The sequence below is a fragment of the Electrophorus electricus genome, chromosome 5, assembly GCF_041902795.1.
Source record: "Electrophorus electricus isolate QZ-2024a chromosome 5, ASM4190279v1, whole genome shotgun sequence".
Lineage (NCBI taxonomy): Eukaryota > Metazoa > Chordata > Actinopteri > Gymnotiformes > Gymnotidae > Electrophorus > Electrophorus electricus.
In genome coordinates this window covers 17,917,515-17,937,093 of record NC_137501.1, presented here as the reverse complement: position 1 = coordinate 17,937,093, position 19,579 = coordinate 17,917,515, and positions in this window count along the sequence as shown.

The following is a 19,579-nucleotide window of genomic DNA, read 5'->3' as shown; positions in this document are numbered from 1 at the left end:
TTCCCTTTTAGTCTAAAACACAATCTCTTGCCCTGAAACAGTGTTTAAGCTGATTACAATGCATAGAAGCCCTGTTTCTTTGTGGTTAGAGGTGTACAAACAGAGTTGCAATTACTTTAAATTGTCACATTACAAAGACTTTGTTTCTCCCCTGTATAAACTCTTTTCACTTGAAATATGTGGTTTCTTAACACATTGTAAGTTATTCAGTTTGGTCAAAAACAAGATGTCTTGCTCTGAAACGCTGTATAAGCCGATTACAATGCATAGAAACCCTGTTTCGTTGTGGTGAGACGTGTTCAAACAGAGTTGCAATTACTTTAAATTGTCACATTACAAACACCTTGTTTCACCCCTCTATAAACTCTTTTCACTTGAAATATGTGGTTTCTTAACACATTGTAAGTTATTCAGTTTGGTTAAAAACAAGATGTCTTGCTCTGAAACTATGTATAAGCCAATTATAATGCGTGGAAACGTTGCCTCCTTGTGGTTAGAGGTGTAAAAACAGAGTTGCAATTACTTTCAAGGGTCACATTAGAACCATGTTAAAACAACTTGTTCTCCCCTGGATAAACTCTTTTCACTTGAAATATGTGTTTTCTTAGGCTATTGTAAGTTATTCAGTTTGGTCAAAAACAAGATGTCTTGCTCTGAAACGCTGTATAAGCCGATTACAATGCATAGAAACCCTGTTTCGTTGTGGTGAGACGTGTTCAAACAGAGTTGCAATTACTTTAAATTGTCACATTACAAACACCTTGTTTCTCCCCTGTATAAACTCTTTTCACTTGAAATATGTGGTTTCTTAACACATTGTAAGTTATTCAGTTTGGTTAAAAACAAGATGTCTTGCCCTGAAACAGTGTTTTAGTTGAATATAAAGCTGTTTCATAGTGTTAAAAAGGTAAAGAACAGAGTTTCAAAGTAAAGATTCTTCTTAAAAGGCTTTCCCTTTTAGTCTAAAACACAATCTCTTGCCCTGAAACAGTGTTTAAGTTGAATATAAAGCTGTTTCATAGTGTTAAAAAGGTAAAGAACAGAGTTTCTAAGTAAAGATTCTTCTTATAATGCATTCCCTTTTAGTCTAAAACACAATCTATTGCCCTGAAACAGTGTTTAAGTTGAATATAATGCTGTTTCATAGTGTTAAAAAGGTAAAGAACAGAGTTTCAAAGTAAAGATTCTTCTTATAATGCATTCCCTTTTAGTCTAAAACACAATCTCTTGCCCTGAAACAGTGTTTAAGGTGAATACAAAGCTGTTTCATTGTGTGAAAAAGGTAAAGAACAGAGTTTCAAAGTAAAGATTCTTCTTAAAAGGCATTCCCTTTTAGTCTAAAACACAATCTCTTGCCCTGAAACAGTGTTTAAGTTGAATATAAAGCTGTTTCATAGTGTTAAAAAGGTAAAGAACAGAGTTTCTAAGTAAAGATTCTTCTTATAATGCATTCCCTTTTAGTCTAAAACACAATCTCTTGCCCTGAAACAGTGTTTAAGCTGATTACAATGCATAGAAGCCCTGTTTCTTTGTGGTTAGAGGTGTACAAACAGAGTTGCAATTACTTTAAATTGTCACATTACAAAGACTTTGTTTCTCCCCTGTATAAACTCTTTTCACTTGAAATATGTGGTTTCTTAACACATTGTAAGTTATTCAGTTTGTTTAAAAACAAGATGTCTTGCTCTAAAACTATGTATAAGCCAATTATAATGCGTGGAAACGTTGCCTCCTTGTGGTTAGAGGTGTAAAAACAGAGTTGCAATTACTTTCAAGGGTCACATTAGAACCATGTTAAAACAACTTGTTCTCCCCTGGATAAACTCTTTTCACTTGAAATATGTGTTTTCTTAGGCTATTGTAAGTTATTCAGTTTGGTCAAAAACAAGATGTCTTGCACTGAAACGCTGTATAAGCCGATTACAATGCATAGAAACCCTGTTTCGTTGTGGTGAGACGTGTTCAAACAGAGTTGCAATTACTTTAATTGTCACATTACAAACACCTTGTTTCTCCCCTGTATAAACTCTTTTCACTTGAAATATGTGGTTTCTTAACACATTGTAAGTTATTCAGTTTGGTTAAAAACAAGATGTCTTGCCCTGAAACAGTGTTTAAGTTGAATATAAAGCTGTTTCATAGTGTTAAAAAGGTAAAGAACAGAGTTTCTAAGTAAAGATTCTTCTTATAATGCATTCCCTTTTAGTCTAAAACACAATCTCTTGCCCTGAAACAGTGTTTAAGGTGAATACAAAGCTGTTTCATTGTGTGAAAAAGGTAAAGAACAGAGTTTCAAAGTAAAGATTCTTCTTAAAAGGCATTCCCTTTTAGTCTAAAACACAATCTCTTGCCCTGAAACAGTGTTTAAGTTGAATATAAAGCTGTTTCATAGTGTTAAAAAGGTAAAGAACAGAGTTTCTAAGTAAAGATTCTTCTTATAATGCATTCCCTTTTAGTCTAAAACACAATCTCTTGCCCTGAAACAGTGTTTAAGCTGATTACAATGCATAGAAGCCCTGTTTCTTTGTGGTTAGAGGTGTACAAACAGAGTTGCAATTACTTTAAATTGTCACATTACAAAGACTTTGTTTCTCCCCTGTATAAACTCTTTTCACTTGAAATATGTGGTTTCTTAACACATTGTAAGTTATTCAGTTTGTTTAAAAACAAGATGTCTTGCTCTAAAACTATGTATAAGCCAATTATAATGCGTGGAAACGTTGCCTCCTTGTGGTTAGAGGTGTAAAAACAGAGTTGCAATTACTTTCAAGGGTCACATTAGAACCATGTTAAAACAACTTGTTCTCCCCTGGATAAACTCTTTTCACTTGAAATATGTGTTTTCTTAGGCTATTGTAAGTTATTCAGTTTGGTCAAAAACAAGATGTCTTGCACTGAAACGCTGTATAAGCCGATTACAATGCATAGAAACCCTGTTTCGTTGTGGTGAGACGTGTTCAAACAGAGTTGCAATTACTTTAATTGTCACATTACAAACACCTTGTTTCTCCCCTGTATAAACTCTTTTCACTTGAAATATGTGGTTTCTTAACACATTGTAAGTTATTCAGTTTGGTTAAAAACAAGATGTCTTGCCCTGAAACAGTGTTTAAGTTGAATATAAAGCTGTTTCATAGTGTTAAAAAGGTAAAGAACAGAGTTTCTAAGTAAAGATTCTTCTTATAATGCATTCCCTTTTAGTCTAAAACACAATCTCTTGCCCTGAAACAGTGTTTAAGGTGAATACAAAGCTGTTTCATTGTGTGAAAAAGGTAAAGAACAGAGTTTCAAAGTAAAGATTCTTCTTAAAAGGCATTCCCTTTTAGTCTAAAACACAATCTCTTGCCCTGAAACAGTGTTTAAGTTGAATATAAAGCTGTTTCATAGTGTTAAAAAGGTAAAGAACAGTTTCAAAGTAAAGATTCTTCTTATAATGCATTCCCTTTTAGTCTAAAACACAATCTCTTGCCCTGAAACAGTGTTTAAGTTGAATATAAAGCTGTTTCATAGTGTTAAAAAGGTAAAGAACAGAGTTTCTAAGTAAAGATTCTTCTTATAATGCATTCCCTTTTAGTCTAAAACACAATCTCTTGCCCTGAAACAGTGTTTAAGCTGATTACAATGCATAGAAGCCCTGTTTCTTTGTGGTTAGAGGTGTACAAACAGAGTTGCAATTACTTTAAATTGTCACATTACAAAGACTTTGTTTCTCCCCTGTATAAACTCTTTTCACTTGAAATATGTGGTTTCTTAACACATTGTAAGTTATTCAGTTTGGTCAAAAACAAGATGTCTTGCTCTGAAACGCTGTATAAGCCGATTACAATGCATAGAAACCCTGTTTCGTTGTGGTGAGACGTGTTCAAACAGAGTTGCAATTACTTTAAATTGTCACATTACAAACACCTTGTTTCACCCCTCTATAAACTCTTTTCACTTGAAATATGTGGTTTCTTAACACATTGTAAGTTATTCAGTTTGGTTAAAAACAAGATGTCTTGCTCTGAAACTATGTATAAGCCAATTATAATGCGTGGAAACGTTGCCTCCTTGTGGTTAGAGGTGTAAAAACAGAGTTGCAATTACTTTCAAGGGTCACATTAGAACCATGTTAAAACAACTTGTTCTCCCCTGGATAAACTCTTTTCACTTGAAATATGTGTTTTCTTAGGCTATTGTAAGTTATTCAGTTTGGTCAAAAACAAGATGTCTTGCTCTGAAACGCTGTATAAGCCGATTACAATGCATAGAAACCCTGTTTCGTTGTGGTGAGACGTGTTCAAACAGAGTTGCAATTACTTTAAATTGTCACATTACAAACACCTTGTTTCTTCCCTGTATAAACTCTTTTCACTTGAAATATGTGGTTTCTTAACACATTGTAAGTTATTCAGTTTGGTTAAAAACAAGATGTCTTGCCCTGAAACAGTGTTTTAGTTGAATATAAAGCTGTTTCATAGTGTTAAAAAGGTAAAGAACAGAGTTTCAAAGTAAAGATTCTTCTTAAAAGGCATTCCCTTTTAGTCTAAAACACAATCTCTTGCCCTGAAACAGTGTTTAAGTTGAATATAAAGCTGTTTCATAGTGTTAAAAAGGTAAAGAACAGAGTTTCTAAGTAAAGATTCTTCTTATAATGCATTCCCTTTTAGTCTAAAACACAATCTATTGCCCTGAAACAGTGTTTAAGTTGAATATAATGCTGTTTCATAGTGTTAAAAAGGTAAAGAACAGAGTTTCAAAGTAAAGATTCTTCTTATAATGCATTCCCTTTTAGTCTAAAACACAATCTCTTGCCCTGGAACAGTGTTTAAGCTGAATACAAAGCTGTTTCATAGTGTGAAAAAGGTAAAGAACAGAGTTTCAAAGTAAAGATTCTTCTTATAATGCATTCCCTTTTAGTCTAAAACACAATCTCTTGCCCTGAAACAGTGTTTAAGTTGAATATAAAGCTGTTTCATAGTGTTAAAAAGGTAAAGAACAGAGTTTCAATGTAAAGATTCTTCTTATAATGCATTCCCTTTTAGTCTAAAACACAATCTCTTGCCCTGGAACAGTGTTTAAACTGAATACAAAGCTGTTTCATAGTGTGAAAAATGTAAAGAACAGAGTTTCAAAGTAAAGATTCTTCTTATAATGCATTCCCTTTTAGTCTAAAACACAATCTCTTGCCCTGAAACAGTGTTTAAGCTGAATACAAAGCTGTTTCATAGTGTGAAAAAGGTAAAGAACAGAGTTTCAAAGTAAAGATTCTTCTTATAATGCATTCCCTTTTAGTCTAAAACACAATCTCTTGCCCTGAAACAGTGTTTAAGTTGAATATAAAGCTGTTTCATAGTGTTAAAAAGGTAAAGAACAGAGTTTCAATGTAAAGATTCTTCTTATAATGCATTCCCTTTTAGTCTAAAACACAATCTCTTGCCCTGGAACAGTGTTTAAACTGAATACAAAGCTGTTTCATAGTGTGAAAAATGTAAAGAACAGAGTTTCAAAGTAAAGATTCTTCTTATAATGCATTCCCTTTTAGTCTAAAACACAATCTCTTGCCCTGAAACAGTGTTTAAGCTGAATACAAAGCTGTTTCATAGTGTGAAAAAGGTAAAGAACAGAGTTTCAAAGTAAAGATTCTTCTTATAATGCATTCCCTTTTAGTCTAAAACACAATCTCTTGCCCTGAAACAGTGTTTAAGCTGATTACAATGCATAGAAGCCCTGTTTCTTTGTGGTTAGAGGTGTATAAACAGAGTTGCAATTACTTTAAATTGTCACATTACAAAGACCTTGTTTCTCCCCTGTATAAACTCTTTTCACTTGAAATATGTGGTTTCTTAACACATTGTAAGTTATTCAGTTTGGTTAAAAACAAGATGTCTTGCCCTGAAACAGTGTTTTAGTTGAATATAAAGCTGTTTCATAGTGTTAAAAAGGTAAAGAACAGAGTTTCAAAGTAAAGATTCTTCTTAAAAGGCATTCCCTTTTAGTCTAAAACAGAATCTCTTGCCCTGAAACAGTGTTTAAGTTGAATATAAAGCTGTTTCATAGTGTTAAAAAGGTAAAGAACAGAGTTTCTAAGTAAAGATTCTTCTTATAATGCATTCCCTTTTAGTCTAAAACACAATCTCTTGCCCTGAAACAGTGTTTAAGTTGAATATAAAGCTGTTTCATAGTGTTAAAAAGGTAAAGAACAGAGTTTCTAAGTAAAGATTCTTCTTATAATGCATTCCCTTTTAGTCTAAAACACAATCTCTTGCCCTGAAACAGTGTTTAAGTTGAATACAAAGCTGTTTCATAGTGTGAAAAAGGTAAAGAACAGAGTTTCAAAGTAAAGATTCTTCTTATAATGCATTCCCTTTTAGTCTAAAACACAATCTCTTGCCCTGAAACAGTGTTTAAGCTGATTACAATGCATAGAAGCCCTGTTTCTTTGTGGTTAGAGGTGTACAAACAGAGTTGCAATTACTTTAAATTGTCACATTACAAAGACTTTGTTTCTCCCCTGTATAAACTCTTTTCACTTGAAATATGTGGTTTCTTAACACATTGTAAGTTATTCAGTTTGTTTAAAAACAAGATGTCTTGCTCTAAAACTATGTATAAGCCAATTATAATGCGTGGAAACGTTGCCTCCTTGTGGTTAGAGGTGTAAAAACAGAGTTGCAATTACTTTCAAGGGTCACATTAGAACCATGTTAAAACAACTTGTTCTCCCCTGGATAAACTCTTTTCACTTGAAATATGTGTTTTCTTAGGCTATTGTAAGTTATTCAGTTTGGTCAAAAACAAGATGTCTTGCTCTGAAACGCTGTATAAACCGATTACAATGCATAGAAACCCTGTTTCGTTGTGGTGAGACGTGTTCAAACAGAGTTGCAATTACTTTAATTGTCACATTACAAACACCTTGTTTCTCCCCTGTATAAACTCTTTTCACTTGAAATATGTGGTTTCTTAACACATTGTAAGTTATTCAGTTTGGTTAAAAACAAGATGTCTTGCCCTGAAACAGTGTTTAAGTTGAATATAAAGCTGTTTCATAGTGTTAAAAAGGTAAAGAACAGAGTTTCTAAGTAAAGATTCTTCTTATAATGCATTCCCTTTTAGTCTAAAACACAATCTCTTGCCCTGAAACAGTGTTTAAGGTGAATACAAAGCTGTTTCATTGTGTGAAAAAGGTAAAGAACAGAGTTTCAAAGTAAAGATTCTTCTTAAAAGGCATTCCCTTTTAGTCTAAAACACAATCTCTTGCCCTGAAACAGTGTTTAAGTTGAATATAAAGCTGTTTCATAGTGTTAAAAAGGTAAAGAACAGAGTTTCAAAGTAAAGATTCTTCTTATAATGCATTCCCTTTTAGTCTAAAACACAATCTCTTGCCCTGAAACAGTGTTTAAGTTGAATATAAAGCTGTTTCATAGTGTTAAAAAGGTAAACAACAGAGTTTCTAAGTAAAGATTCTTCTTATAATGCATTCCCTTTTAGTCTAAAACACAATCTCTTGCCCTGAAACAGTGTTTAAGCTGATTACAATGCATAGAAGCCCTGTTTCTTTGTTGTTAGAGGTGTACAAACAGAGTTGCAATTACTTTAAATTGTCACATTACAAAGACTTTGTTTCTCCCCTGTATAAACTCTTTTCACTTGAAATATGTGGTTTCTTAACACATTGTAAGTTATTCAGTTTGGTCAAAAACAAGATGTCTTGCTCTGAAACGCTGTATAAGCCGATTACAATGCATAGAAACCCTGTTTCGTTGTGGTGAGACGTGTTCAAACAGAGTTGCAATTACTTTAAATTGTCACATTACAAACACCTTGTTTCACCCCTCTATAAACTCTTTTCACTTGAAATATGTGGTTTCTTAACACATTGTAAGTTATTCAGTTTGGTTAAAAACAAGATGTCTTGCCCTGAAACAGTGTTTAAGTTGAATATAAAGCTGTTTCATAGTGTTAAAAAGGTAAAGAACAGAGTTTCTAAGTAAAGATTCTTCTTATAATGCATTCCCTTTTAGTCTAATACACAATCTCTTGCCCTGAAACAGTGTTTAAAGGTGAATACAAAGATGTTTCATTGTGTGAAAAAGGTAAAGAACAGAGTTTCAAAGTAAAGATTCTTCTTAAAAGGCATTCCCTTTTAGTCTAAAACACAATCTCTTGCCCTGAAACAGTGTTTAAGTTGAATACAAAGCTGTTTCATAGTGTTAAAAAGGTAAAGAACAGAGTTTCAAAGTAAAGATTCTTCTTATAATGCATTCCCTTTTAGTCTAAAACACAATCTCTTGCCCTGAAACAGTGTTTAAGCTGATTACAATGCATAGAAGCCCTGTTTCTTTGTGGTTAGAGGTGTACAAACAGAGTTGCAATTACTTTAAATTGTCACATTACAAAGACTTTGTTTCTCCCCTGTATAAACTCTTTTCACTTGAAATATGTGGTTTCTTAACACATTGTAAGTTATTCAGTTTGTTTAAAAACAAGATGTCTTGCTCTAAAACTATGTATAAGCCAATTATAATGCGTGGAAACGTTGCCTCCTTGTGGTTAGAGGTGTAAAAACAGAGTTGCAATTACTTTCAAGGGTCACATTAGAACCATGTTAAAACAACTTGTTCTCCCCTGGATAAACTCTTTTCACTTGAAATATGTGTTTTCTTAGGCTATTGTAAGTTATTCAGTTTGGTCAAAAACAAGATGTCTTGCTCTGAAACGCTGTATAAGCCGATTACAATGCATAGAAACCCTGTTTCGTTGTGGTGAGACGTGTTCAAACAGAGTTGCAATTACTTTAAATTGTCACATTACAAACACCTTGTTTCTCCCCTGTATAAACTCTTTTCACTTGAAATATGTGGTTTCTTAACACATTGTAAGTTATTCAGTTTGGTTAAAAACAAGATGTCTTGCCCTGAAACAGTGTTTAAGTTGAATATAAAGCTGTTTCATAGTGTTAAAAAGGTAAAGAACAGAGTTTCAAAGTAAAGATTCTTCTTATAATGCATTCCCTTTTAGTCTAAAACACAATCTCTTGCCCTGAAACAGTGTTTAAGCTGATTACAATGCATAGAAGCCCTGTTTCTTTGTGGTTAGAGGTGTACAAACAGAGTTGCAATTACTTTCAATTGTCACATTACAAAGACCTTGTTTCTCCTCTGTATAAACTCTTTTCACTTGAAATATGTGGTTTCTTAACACATTGTAAGTTATTCAGTTTGTTTAAAAACAAGATGTCTTGCTCTGAAACTATGTATAAGCCAATTATAATGCGTGGAAACGTTGCCTCCTTGTGGTTAGAGGTGTAAAAACAGAGTTGCAATTACTTTCAAGGGTCACATTAGAACCATGTTAAAACAACTTGTTCTCCTCTGGATAAACTCTTTTCACTTGAAATATGTGTTTTCTTAGGCTATTGTAAGTTATTCAGTTTGGTCAAAAACAAGATGTCTTGCTCTGAAACGCTGTATAAGCCGATTACAATGCATAGAAACCCTGTTTCGTTGTGGTGAGACGTGTTCAAACAGAGTTGCAATTACTTTAAATTGTCACATTACAAACACCTTGTTTCTCCCCTGTATAAACTCTTTTCACTTGAAATATGTGGTTTCTTAACACATTGTAAGTTATTCAGTTTGGTTAAAAACAAGATGTCTTGCCCTGAAACAGTGTTTTAGTTGAATATAAAGCTGTTTCATAGTGTTAAAAAGGTAAAGAACAGAGTTTCAAAGTAAAGATTCTTCTTAAAAGGCATTCCCTTTTAGTCTAAAACACAATCTCTTGCCCTGAAACAGTGTTTAAGTTGAATATAAAGCTGTTTCATAGTGTTAAAAAGGTAAAGAACAGAGTTTCTAAGTAAAGATTCTTCTTATAATGCATTCCCTTTTAGTCTAAAACACAATCTATTGCCCTGAAACAGTGTTTAAGTTGAATATAATGCTGTTTCATAGTGTTAAAAAGGTAAAGAACAGAGTTTCAAAGTAAAGATTCTTCTTATAATGCATTCCCTTTTAGTCTAAAACACAATCTCTTGCCCTGAAACAGTGTTTAAGGTGAATACAAAGCTGTTTCATTGTGTGAAAAAGGTAAAGAACAGAGTTTCAAAGTAAAGATTCTTCTTAAAAGGCATTCCCTTTTAGTCTAAAACACAATCTCTTGCCCTGAAACAGTGTTTAAGTTGAATATAAAGCTGTTTCATAGTGTTAAAAAGGTAAAGAACAGAGTTTCTAAGTAAAGATTCTTCTTATAATGCATTCCCTTTTAGTCTAAAACACAATCTCTTGCCCTGAAACAGTGTTTAAGCTGATTACAATGCATAGAAGCCCTGTTTCTTTGTGGTTAGAGGTGTACAAACAGAGTTGCAATTACTTTAAATTGTCACATTACAAAGACTTTGTTTCTCCCCTGTATAAACTCTTTTCACTTGAAATATGTGGTTTCTTAACACATTGTAAGTTATTCAGTTTGGTCAAAAACAAGATGTCTTGCTCTGAAACGCTGTATAAGCCGATTACAATGCATAGAAACCCTGTTTCGTTGTGGTGAGACGTGTTCAAACAGAGTTGCAATTACTTTAAATTGTCACATTACAAACACCTTGTTTCACCCCTCTATAAACTCTTTTCACTTGAAATATGTGGTTTCTTAACACATTGTAAGTTATTCAGTTTGGTTAAAAACAAGATGTCTTGCTCTGAAACTATGTATAAGCCAATTATAATGCGTGGAAACGTTGCCTCCTTGTGGTTAGAGGTGTAAAAACAGAGTTGCAATTACTTTCAAGGGTCACATTAGAACCATGTTAAAACAACTTGTTCTCCCCTGGATAAACTCTTTTCACTTGAAATATGTGTTTTCTTAGGCTATTGTAAGTTATTCAGTTTGGTCAAAAACAAGATGTCTTGCTCTGAAACGCTGTATAAGCCGATTACAATGCATAGAAACCCTGTTTCGTTGTGGTGAGACGTGTTCAAACAGAGTTGCAATTACTTTAAATTGTCACATTACAAACACCTTGTTTCTCCCCTGTATAAACTCTTTTCACTTGAAATATGTGGTTTCTTAACACATTGTAAGTTATTCAGTTTGGTTAAAAACAAGATGTCTTGCCCTGAAACAGTGTTTTAGTTGAATATAAAGCTGTTTCATAGTGTTAAAAAGGTAAAGAACAGCGTTTCAAAGTAAAGATTCTTCTTAAAAGGCATTCCCTTTTAGTCTAAAACACAATCTCTTGCCCTGAAACAGTGTTTAAGTTGAATATAAAGCTGTTTCATAGTGTTAAAAAGGTAAAGAACAGAGTTTCTAAGTAAAGATTCTTCTTATAATGCATTCCCTTTTAGTCTAAAACACAATCTATTGCCCTGAAACAGTGTTTAAGTTGAATATAATGCTGTTTCATAGTGTTAAAAAGGTAAAGAACAGAGTTTCAAAGTAAAGATTCTTCTTATAATGCATTCCCTTTTAGTCTAAAACACAATCTCTTGCCCTGAAACAGTGTTTAAGGTGAATACAAAGCTGTTTCATTGTGTGAAAAAGGTAAAGAACAGAGTTTCAAAGTAAAGATTCTTCTTAAAAGGCATTCCCTTTTAGTCTAAAACACAATCTCTTGCCCTGAAACAGTGTTTAAGTTGAATATAAAGCTGTTTCATAGTGTTAAAAAGGTAAAGAACAGAGTTTCTAAGTAAAGATTCTTCTTATAATGCATTCCCTTTTAGTCTAAAACACAATCTCTTGCCCTGAAACAGTGTTTAAGCTGATTACAATGCATAGAAGCCCTGTTTCTTTGTGGTTAGAGGTGTACAAACAGAGTTGCAATTACTTTAAATTGTCACATTACAAAGACTTTGTTTCTCCCCTGTATAAACTCTTTTCACTTGAAATATGTGGTTTCTTAACACATTGTAAGTTATTCAGTTTGTTTAAAAACAAGATGTCTTGCTCTAAAACTATGTATAAGCCAATAATAATGCGTGGAAACGTTGCCTCCTTGTGGTTAGAGGTGTAAAAACAGAGTTGCAATTACTTTCAAGGGTCACATTAGAACCATGTTAAAACAACTTGTTCTCCCCTGGATAAACTCTTTTCACTTGAAATATGTGTTTTCTTAGGCTATTGTAAGTTATTCAGTTTGGTCAAAAACAAGATGTCTTGCACTGAAACGCTGTATAAGCCGATTACAATGCATAGAAACCCTGTTTCGTTGTGGTGAGACGTGTTCAAACAGAGTTGCAATTACTTTAATTGTCACATTACAAACACCTTGTTTCTCCCCTGTATAAACTCTTTTCACTTGAAATATGTGGTTTCTTAACACATTGTAAGTTATTCAATTTGGTTAAAAACAAGATGTCTTGCCCTGAAACAGTGTTTAAGTTGAATATAAAGCTGTTTCATAGTGTTAAAAAGGTAAAGAACAGAGTTTCTAAGTAAAGATTCTTCTTATAATGCATTCCCTTTTAGTCTAAAACACAATCTCTTGCCCTGAAACAGTGTTTAAGGTGAATACAAAGCTGTTTCATTGTGTGAAAAAGGTAAAGAACAGAGTTTCAAAGTAAAGATTCTTCTTAAAAGGCATTCCCTTTTAGTCTAAAACACAATCTCTTGCCCTGAAACAGTGTTTAAGTTGAATACAAAGCTGTTTCATAGTGTGAAAAAGGTAAAGAACAGAGTTTCAAAGTAAAGATTCTTCTTATAATGCATTCCCTTTTAGTCTAAAACACAATCTCTTGCCCTGAAACAGTGTTTAAGCTGATTACAATGCATAGAAGCCCTGTTTCTTTGTGGTTAGAGGTGTACAAACAGAGTTGCAATTACTTTAAATTGTCACATTACAAAGACTTTGTTTCTGCCCTGTATAAACTCTTTTCACTTGAAATATGTGGTTTCTTAACACATTGTAAGTTATTCAGTTTGGTCAAAAACAAGATGTCTTGCTCTGAAACGCTGTATAAGCCGATTACAATGCATAGAAACCCTGTTTCGTTGTGGTGAGACGTGTTCAAACAGAGTTGCAATTACTTTAAATTGTCACATTACAAACACCTTGTTTCACCCCTCTATAAACTCTTTTCACTTGAAATATGTGGTTTCTTAACACATTGTAAGTTATTCAGTTTGGTTAAAAACAAGATGTCTTGCTCTGAAACTATGTATAAGCCAATTATAATGCGTGGAAACGTTGCCTCCTTGTGGTTAGAGGTGTAAAAACAGAGTTGCAATTACTTTCAAGGGTCACATTAGAACCATGTTAAAACAACTTGTTCTCCCCTGGATAAACTCTTTTCACTTGAAATATGTGTTTTCTTAGGCTATTGTAAGTTATTCAGTTTGGTCAAAAACAAGATGTCTTGCTCTGAAACGCTGTATAAGCCGATTACAATGCATAGAAACCCTGTTTCGTTGTGGTGAGACGTGTTCAAACAGAGTTGCAATTACTTTAAATTGTCACATTACAAACACCTTGTTTCTCCCCTGTATAAACTCTTTTCACTTGAAATATGTGGTTTCTTAACACATTGTAAGTTATTCAGTTTGGTTAAAAACAAGATGTCTTGCCCTGAAACAGTGTTTTAGTTGAATATAAAGCTGTTTCATAGTGTTAAAAAGGTAAAGAACAGCGTTTCAAAGTAAAGATTCTTCTTAAAAGGCATTCCCTTTTAGTCTAAAACACAATCTCTTGCCCTGAAACAGTGTTTAAGTTGAATATAAAGCTGTTTCATAGTGTTAAAAAGGTAAAGAACAGAGTTTCTAAGTAAAGATTCTTCTTATAATGCATTCCCTTTTAGTCTAAAACACAATCTATTGCCCTGAAACAGTGTTTAAGTTGAATATAATGCTGTTTCATAGTGTTAAAAAGGTAAAGAACAGAGTTTCAAAGTAAAGATTCTTCTTATAATGCATTCCCTTTTAGTCTAAAACACAATCTCTTGCCCTGAAACAGTGTTTAAGGTGAATACAAAGCTGTTTCATTGTGTGAAAAAGGTAAAGAACAGAGTTTCAAAGTAAAGATTCTTCTTAAAAGGCATTCCCTTTTAGTCTAAAACACAATCTCTTGCCCTGAAACAGTGTTTAAGTTGAATATAAAGCTGTTTCATAGTGTTAAAAAGGTAAAGAACAGAGTTTCTAAGTAAAGATTCTTCTTATAATGCATTCCCTTTTAGTCTAAAACACAATCTCTTGCCCTGAAACAGTGTTTAAGCTGATTACAATGCATAGAAGCCCTGTTTCTTTGTGGTTAGAGGTGTACAAACAGAGTTGCAATTACTTTAAATTGTCACATTACAAAGACTTTGTTTCTCCCCTGTATAAACTCTTTTCACTTGAAATATGTGGTTTCTTAACACATTGTAAGTTATTCAGTTTGTTTAAAAACAAGATGTCTTGCTCTAAAACTATGTATAAGCCAATAATAATGCGTGGAAACGTTGCCTCCTTGTGGTTAGAGGTGTAAAAACAGAGTTGCAATTACTTTCAAGGGTCACATTAGAACCATGTTAAAACAACTTGTTCTCCCCTGGATAAACTCTTTTCACTTGAAATATGTGTTTTCTTAGGCTATTGTAAGTTATTCAGTTTGGTCAAAAACAAGATGTCTTGCACTGAAACGCTGTATAAGCCGATTACAATGCATAGAAACCCTGTTTCGTTGTGGTGAGACGTGTTCAAACAGAGTTGCAATTACTTTAATTGTCACATTACAAACACCTTGTTTCTCCCCTGTATAAACTCTTTTCACTTGAAATATGTGGTTTCTTAACACATTGTAAGTTATTCAGTTTGGTTAAAAACAAGATGTCTTGCCCTGAAACAGTGTTTAAGTTGAATATAAAGCTGTTTCATAGTGTTAAAAAGGTAAAGAACAGAGTTTCTAAGTAAAGATTCTTCTTATAATGCATTCCCTTTTAGTCTAAAACACAATCTCTTGCCCTGAAACAGTGTTTAAGGTGAATACAAAGCTGTTTCATTGTGTGAAAAAGGTAAAGAACAGAGTTTCAAAGTAAAGATTCTTCTTAAAAGGCATTCCCTTTTAGTCTAAAACACAATCTCTTGCCCTGAAACAGTGTTTAAGTTGAATACAAAGCTGTTTCATAGTGTGAAAAAGGTAAAGAACAGAGTTTCAAAGTAAAGATTCTTCTTATAATGCATTCCCTTTTAGTCTAAAACACAATCTCTTGCCCTGAAACAGTGTTTAAGCTGATTACAATGCATAGAAGCCCTGTTTCTTTGTGGTTAGAGGTGTACAAACAGAGTTGCAATTACTTTAAATTGTCACATTACAAAGACTTTGTTTCTGCCCTGTATAAACTCTTTTCACTTGAAATATGTGGTTTCTTAACACATTGTAAGTTATTCAGTTTGGTCAAAAACAAGATGTCTTGCTCTGAAACGCTGTATAAGCCGATTACAATGCATAGAAACCCTGTTTCGTTGTGGTGAGACGTGTTCAAACAGAGTTGCAATTACTTTAAATTGTCACATTACAAACACCTTGTTTCACCCCTCTATAAACTCTTTTCACTTGAAATATGTGGTTTCTTAACACATTGTAAGTTATTCAGTTTGGTTAAAAACAAGATGTCTTGCTCTGAAACTATGTATAAGCCAATTATAATGCGTGGAAACGTTGCCTCCTTGTGGTTAGAGGTGTAAAAACAGAGTTGCAATTACTTTCAAGGGTCACATTAGAACCATGTTAAAACAACTTGTTCTCCCCTGGATAAACTCTTTTCACTTGAAATATGTGTTTTCTTAGGCTATTGTAAGTTATTCAGTTTGGTCAAAAACAAGATGTCTTGCTCTGAAACGCTGTATAAGCCGATTACAATGCATAGAAACCCTGTTTCTTTGTGGTTAGAGGTGTATAAACAGAGTTGCAATTACTTTAAATTGTCACATTACAAAGACCTTGTTTCTCCCCTGTATAAACTCTTTTCACTTGAAATATGTGGTTTCTTAACACATTGTAAGTTATTCAGTTTGGTTAAAAACAAGATGTCTTGCCCTGAAACAGTGTTTTAGTTGAATATAAAGCTGTTTCATAGTGTTAAAAAGGTAAAGAACAGAGTTTCAAAGTAAAGATTCTTCTTAAAAGGCATTCCCTTTTAGTCTAAAACAGAATCTCTTGCCCTGAAACAGTGTTTAAGTTGAATATAAAGCTGTTTCATAGTGTTAAAAAGGTAAAGAACAGAGTTTCTAAGTAAAGATTCTTCTTATAATGCATTCCCTTTTAGTCTAAAACACAATCTCTTGCCCTGAAACAGTGTTTAAGTTGAATATAAAGCTGTTTCATAGTGTTAAAAAGGTAAAGAACAGAGTTTCTAAGTAAAGATTCTTCTTATAATGCATTCCCTTTTAGTCTAAAACACAATCTCTTGCCCTGAAACAGTGTTTAAGTTGAATACAAAGCTGTTTCATAGTGTGAAAAAGGTAAAGAACAGAGTTTCAAAGTAAAGATTCTTCTTATAATGCATTCCCTTTTAGTCTAAAACACAATCTCTTGCCCTGAAACAGTGTTTAAGCTGATTACAATGCATAGAAGCCCTGTTTCTTTGTGGTTAGAGGTGTACAAACAGAGTTGCAATTACTTTAAATTGTCACATTACAAAGACTTTGTTTCTCCCCTGTATAAACTCTTTTCACTTGAAATATGTGGTTTCTTAACACATTGTAAGTTATTCAGTTTGTTTAAAAACAAGATGTCTTGCTCTAAAACTATGTATAAGCCAATTATAATGCGTGGAAACGTTGCCTCCTTGTGGTTAGAGGTGTAAAAACAGAGTTGCAATTACTTTCAAGGGTCACATTAGAACCATGTTAAAACAACTTGTTCTCCCCTGGATAAACTCTTTTCACTTGAAATATGTGTTTTCTTAGGCTATTGTAAGTTATTCAGTTTGGTCAAAAACAAGATGTCTTGCTCTGAAACGCTGTATAAACCGATTACAATGCATAGAAACCCTGTTTCGTTGTGGTGAGACGTGTTCAAACAGAGTTGCAATTACTTTAATTGTCACATTACAAACACCTTGTTTCTCCCCTGTATAAACTCTTTTCACTTGAAATATGTGGTTTCTTAACACATTGTAAGTTATTCAGTTTGGTTAAAAACAAGATGTCTTGCCCTGAAACAGTGTTTAAGTTGAATATAAAGCTGTTTCATAGTGTTAAAAAGGTAAAGAACAGAGTTTCTAAGTAAAGATTCTTCTTATAATGCATTCCCTTTTAGTCTAAAACACAATCTCTTGCCCTGAAACAGTGTTTAAGGTGAATACAAAGCTGTTTCATTGTGTGAAAAAGGTAAAGAACAGAGTTTCAAAGTAAAGATTCTTCTTAAAAGGCATTCCCTTTTAGTCTAAAACACAATCTCTTGCCCTGAAACAGTGTTTAAGTTGAATATAAAGCTGTTTCATAGTGTTAAAAAGGTAAAGAACAGAGTTTCAAAGTAAAGATTCTTCTTATAATGCATTCCCTTTTAGTCTAAAACACAATCTCTTGCCCTGAAACAGTGTTTAAGTTGAATATAAAGCTGTTTCATAGTGTTAAAAAGGTAAAGAACAGAGTTTCTAAGTAAAGATTCTTCTTATAATGCATTCCCTTTTAGTCTAAAACACAATCTCTTGCCCTGAAACAGTGTTTAAGCTGATTACAATGCATAGAAGCCCTGTTTCTTTGTGGTTAGAGGTGTACAAACAGAGTTGCAATTACTTTAAATTGTCACATTACAAAGACTTTGTTTCTCCCCTGTATAAACTCTTTTCACTTGAAATATGTGGTTTCTTAACACATTGTAAGTTATTCAGTTTGGTCAAAAACAAGATGTCTTGCTCTGAAACGCTGTATAAGCCGATTACAATGCATAGAAACCCTGTTTCGTTGTGGTGAGACGTGTTCAAACAGAGTTGCAATTACTTTAAATTGTCACATTACAAACACCTTGTTTCACCCCTCTATAAACTCTTTTCACTTGAAATATGTGGTTTCTTAACACATTGTAAGTTATTCAGTTTGGTTAAAAACAAGATGTCTTGCCCTGAAACAGTGTTTAAGTTGAATATAAAGCTGTTTCATAGTGTTAAAAAGGTAAAGAACAGAGTTTCTAAGTAAAGATTCTTCTTATAATGCATTCCCTTTTAGTCTAAAACACAATCTCTTGCCCTGAAACAGTGTTTAAAGGTGAATACAAAGATGTTTCATTGTGTGAAAAAGGTAAAGAACAGAGTTTCAAAGTAAAGATTCTTCTTAAAAGGCATTCCCTTTTAGTCTAAAACACAATCTCTTGCCCTGAAACAGTGTTTAAGTTGAATATAAAGCTGTTTCATAGTGTTAAAAAGGTAAAGAACAGAGTTTCAAAGTAAAGATTCTTCTTATAATGCATTCCCTTTTAGTCTAAAACACAATCTCTTGCCCTGAAACAGTGTTTAAGTTGAATATAAAGCTGTTTCATAGTGTTAAAAAGGTAAAGAACAGAGTTTCTAAGTAAAGATTCTTCTTATAATGCATTCCCTTTTAGTCTAAAACACAATCTCTTGCCCTGAAACAGTGTTTAAGCTGATTACAATGCATAGAAGCCCTGTTTCTTTGTGGTTAGAGGTGTACAAACAGAGTTGCAATTACTTTAAATTGTCACATTACAAAGACTTTGTTTCTCCCCTGTATAAACTCTTTTCACTTGAAATATGTGGTTTCTTAACACATTGTAAGTTATTCAGTTTGGTTAAAAACAAGATGTCTTGCTCTGAAACTATGTATAAGCCAATTATAATGCGTGGAAACGTTGCCTCCTTGTGGTTAGAGGTGTAAAAACAGAGTTGCAATTACTTTCAAGGGTCACATTAGAACCATGTTAAAACAACTTGTTCTCCCCTGGATAAACTCTTTTCACTTGAAATATGTGTTTTCTTAGGCTATTGTAAGTTATTCAGTTTGGTCAAAAACAAGATGTCTTGCTCTGAAACGCTGTATAAGCCGATTACAATGCATAGAAACCCTGTTTCGTTGTGGTGAGACGTGTTCAAACAGAGTTGCAATTACTTTAAATTGTCACATTACAAACACCTTGTTTCTCCCCTGTATAAACTCTTTTCACTTGAAATATGTGGTTTCTTAACACATTGTAAGTTATTCAGTTTGGTTAAAAACAAGATGTCTTGCCCTGAAACAGTGTTTTAGTTGAATATAAAGCTGTTTCATAGTGTTAAAAAGGTAAAGAACAGCGTTTCAAAGTAAAGATTCTTCTTAAAAGGCATTCCCTTTTAGTCTAAAACACAATCTCTTGCCCTGAAACAGTGTTTAAGTTGAATATAAAGCTGTTTCATAGTGTTAAAAAGGTAAAGAACAGAGTTTCTAAGTAAAGATTCTTCTTATAATGCATTCCCTTTTAGTCTAAAACACAATCTATTGCCCTGAAACAGTGTTTAAGTTGAATATAATGCTGTTTCATAGTGTTAAAAAGGTAAAGAACAGAGTTTCAAAGTAAAGATTCTTCTTATAATGCATTCCCTTTTAGTCTAAAACACAATCTCTTGCCCTGAAACAGTGTTTAAGGTGAATACAAAGCTGTTTCATAGTGTTAAAAAGGTAAAGAACAGAGTTTCAA